The 4,521-nt window shown below is 24.5% G+C and overlaps 1 long non-coding RNA gene across 1 annotated transcript; it reads right to left on the bottom strand.

The window, feature by feature from the left end:
• Positions 1-549: 549 nt before the first annotated feature.
• Positions 550-2,478, bottom strand: LOC149057714 (uncharacterized). The gene is made up of 3 exons (XR_016191014.1): positions 2,358-2,478; positions 1,864-1,960; positions 550-1,799 (listed from the first exon to the last, which is right to left on the bottom strand). It is a non-coding gene; the product is annotated as an uncharacterized LOC149057714 (long non-coding RNA).
• Positions 2,479-4,521: the final 2,043 nt, after the last annotated feature.

A 4,521-nucleotide genomic window follows, 5' to 3' on the forward strand; every position in this document is an offset into this window, starting at 1 on the left:
ATTTATGCTCAATCGTGTTGCGAAAAAGGTGTTTTATGCTCAATCGTGTCGCAGCCATTTTAAAACACCTAGTAAAATTATAATATTTATCCTCAAATCCTAACATTGCCCCCCCCCCCCCCCCAGAAAAATTTCTGCGGGCGCCTATGATTGAGATCCTTTAAAAATCACTCAGAAAGTTTTAATTACCTACAAATACAATTATACTTACTTTTCTCGTTTCAACTTAGGTACTAATGAACAATCGAGTAGGTAATTGAAACATTTAGAAGATATATAATACAGTCTCAACGGCTATCTAGTATCAGGTTGACTTGTATTAGACTACATAGTAAATATAAATTGTAGGTATTTTAAAATACTTAAATATATATATATATATATCAATTAATTTTATTTTTCAAACACCAGAACAATATTGTATTTTGAAAATAATTGAGTATACTGTATAGTGTATATTACATTTATATTATATTTGAAAAATATTTAATATTATATTTCAATAAACTAAAGTGTTATGATTGTATTGCAACAATAATTGTTCTCAGCTTATTAACATCAACATTTTATTCGTTCAATATAAACTTAACTATATACGACGAATGATGCAGATGGGCATTTAAAATATAATTAAAACTTTATTACAAACAAAATAAACAAGAATATGTCTATATACTTGATAAACAAATAAATATTACTGTCCAATTTGGCACTATTGGATTAACATACACAAACGCAATATATAGGCAGTGGTTGACTTGGGGGGGACGCGGGGGGACTGAGTACCTCTACTAATTTTTTGGATACGCTAGCGTACCCCTACTTCTTAGGTTAGGTTATACTAGGAACTATGCTATAGGCTAGGGACGCTACATTCTAAAAGTAGCTAGAGTACCTCTACTACTTTATCTCCAAGTCAACCACTGTATATAGGAATCTAATAAATAATAATGTAGGTAGATAATTCGTACAATAAAAACATACTTTCTCTAAACCGATAAGTAAATACATTTTAAAACAACTGTGATAGTTTGTTCAAAAAATGTTCATGCGTTTAAAATCTTCTTAAATGCTCTCAAAATCCCGAAACAGTTTTTATCAAAAAGTAAATTAAGTTGTTTAATTAATATTCTTATATTGATCTATTTTGTGCTCACTATTTTTTAAACCTAATAATAATTATATTGAGTTTTATTATTTTTTACTTGTTTAAAAAAATACATGCCCTTTGTGACTGCGATTAAGAAAATAAACAGAGCATGGTTTAAGATAATGTTTACAAAAAATGTTATTAACATAACATAATATGTTAAAATTAATGAATATATAATGTTTCCCGCAATGATCTTTGATTATGTTTAAATAAATTTAGATATAGAATATATTAATATTTATACAATATAAGAACCTTTAATATTTTTTAAATAAAGAAAAATGTATTGTTATCTACAAAATATACAAATTTGACATTGAACTGGTATTTAAGTAATAAATACATAATATCTTATTTTATTTTTACTTTGGCAAATATAGTTACATTACACAATTATACCTATTCCTAGGTATTAGAAATACAACCACCAATGTTCATGCCACATATTTTACCAAATACAATGTTAGATACTGTTTATTATCTTTGTCGATTGTTGAGTGATGACGTTCATGGCAATCGGTAATGTCTGAATGTCTCTCAAAAATCCAAGATTGTAGTTTATCTGAATATAAGCAGTTCAGATTGTTATGATACGTTTTAGTAACTTATTTATATAACTTGTCTTAGTGTTCATATTTCATTTAATCTGAAATTAATAAAATTTCTGAAAGTAAATTTGTTATTTTCTATACCTACGACCTACCACCTACGTCATAAACTTTAAAAAGGGGAAAAATAGACAGATGACCGATCTGTTGATACCGTAGTTGACAAATGTACCTCGTCATTGACTAAATCACTGTAATACTATAAATGAATGCGTTAAATTTTAGTTCAATGATAAATCAGTGCATACAGAAAATGATTCTGGAGCGGAATATATAGTATTATACATAGACATATGGTAATTTATTTTACTATTCATAATAATACACTAATAGGTATAAACTAGAAATAGACAATAACATAAAACTAATCTAAATGTTTCGAAAGCGTCAATGTGTACGTAAATTATAATAATCATTCTACGTAAAAGTCTTAAATCCATCAAAACAATAAAAATATTATTTTATTATTTTTTTAAAATAAAATCGTTATTTTTTGTTTAAATATCGAATTTCTTCCGAATTTCAACTTAAAATGTTTATAAAAAAATTTGCATCTTTAATATTTTTAAATGGCTATAATAAAATATTATACATACATATATCATCGTCGATTGATAAATAAACATCACAATGAAGCCTCATGTGAGGCTCATATACTGATATACTTTTATTATTGTTTAAGATGACTGATGACCTTTTTCAAAAGTTCAGTTCTTTGAGACAACATGCTTTAAGATAAAAATAATATTAATATAAAATGTATTTAAATCGAATCGCAACCTTTGCTGCTTATTAATGTATATTAAACATTGATAAAGTAAAATTATGATTAAAATTACTTAAAGACGTCATCAATAGTACAGTAATACTTTAATATTTAAATCTTATCGAAGAATGAAGATTGAAGTAAATTGACTAGTATAATATCACAAATAATAATTATTATCTTCAATATTATTAATTGTGATCATTTAATCTTGTCATCTATAGAAATTTTAAAATTTAGTTTATTGAATCGACAATTGACAAACATATATCACGTAAAATAGATATTTTTTTTTATTACTTTATTTATATTTTCACAATCTGTTACATACATTTTGAACAATAAGTGAAATTGATGAAATAGATAACTATGGCGCGAAGAACGGATTAAAGTAAAATAGATATAAATTTATTATTTTTGAAAACATTACAAAATTTGTACCAAATAAAAATTAATATCATCATAACATTTATTGATGTTTTATATTTTAATAAAATAAAATCAATGATAACTATTGTACAAATTAACGTAAGTATTAAGTAAAATGACGATTTTGCTGATTCAGGTTCACATTCACTTAATGTTTACATACGTGGCTACGAATGTACCTAATGTTTTATCATGTGTTATGTAAATATAATAATTAATAATTATAATGTAATAATATTTTATCAAATATTATTATAATTATTATTTATGTAAAAAAGTATACTATAGTTTAAATGATATGATGTACGAATTGTAGATATTATTATTGTACTATACTATTTGCATACTGTGCACTTCCATCCACATATAGTTGTTACAATGTTTCAAACAATTAAAATAAACTATTAAATAATAGATTCTAATGACTATTACACAATAGTACTATTAATATGAAAAATCGGGTAAGTGGGTAATGTTATGCCGAACATTAGGTGTCTAGCCGTGAGTCACTGTGTTAAATTTGAATTTTCAATGATATTAAACCATTGTATACGAAAAATGATTCCGTGCGGAGACGGTTTAGTATTACCAAGTACTAAGTAGGTAACTTATAAATTGTATGATATTATTGTGATTCAAGTAATTTTTTTTATAATTTTACTATATGCCCTATATTATAGGCATTAGAAATATAGTAGATTATAAATTCATTTTTGCAAAAAAATTGAATTTCAAAATGTCATTGTATGTAAAAGATATAATAATATACCTAACCTCCAAAAATGTACTTACTAGATTCACTTTCTCGTCGAAAAAGATACTGAGTTGAAAATCTTATATATAAATACCACAAATGACAAATATATATATATATATAAGTAAAAAAGCACACATCATTATGAAATCAATTTCATCGCTCCACCCAGGATCTAATATTATGTACACTATGCAATATTTTTTTAAATTTGTCTATGCATTATCACATGGGTATACACTATACAGATTCCAAAAATAAATTTAAAAAAAATTGTGAATGATTACCAATTTAAAATTACTATTGACTATATTATATTATATATTATGATGATTGATAACCAGTACATATGGTTAAAAATTCAAGTCAGGTATTTTTCTAATATCAGTTAAATAATATTTTTAATAAAATGTTGACATACAAAATATATTTTTTATTATAAATATATCTAATTTAAATAATATAATACTACGAATTATAGAGTATAGATTTATAGATTTATAGATTATGCTGATGTTATAGGTAGAACACAATTATAGTTTATGATATGTTTGAATAATTAATTTTTTATGTGAATGCAACTATTATATTATTAGCCCATGTAGTGTCACATATGAAATAATAGTTAAAATACCAAGTTAATATATTTATGATCTAAAACATGCAGATGCAACCTTTTAAAAATATTATATTTTTTTATTAAGTAATTTAGCAACGAAATAATAGATACGTAACTCACGTAGGTATACTTATCCTTGAAATATATGATTACTAGCTGGTGCAATAATAGTGTTATAAATCACATGTTTAC

The sequence above is a fragment of the Diuraphis noxia genome, unplaced genomic scaffold, assembly GCF_037042655.1.
Source record: "Diuraphis noxia isolate RWA-SAM2 unplaced genomic scaffold, SU_Dnox_SAM2 contig0003, whole genome shotgun sequence".
Taxonomy (NCBI): Eukaryota; Metazoa; Arthropoda; class Insecta; order Hemiptera; family Aphididae; genus Diuraphis; species Diuraphis noxia.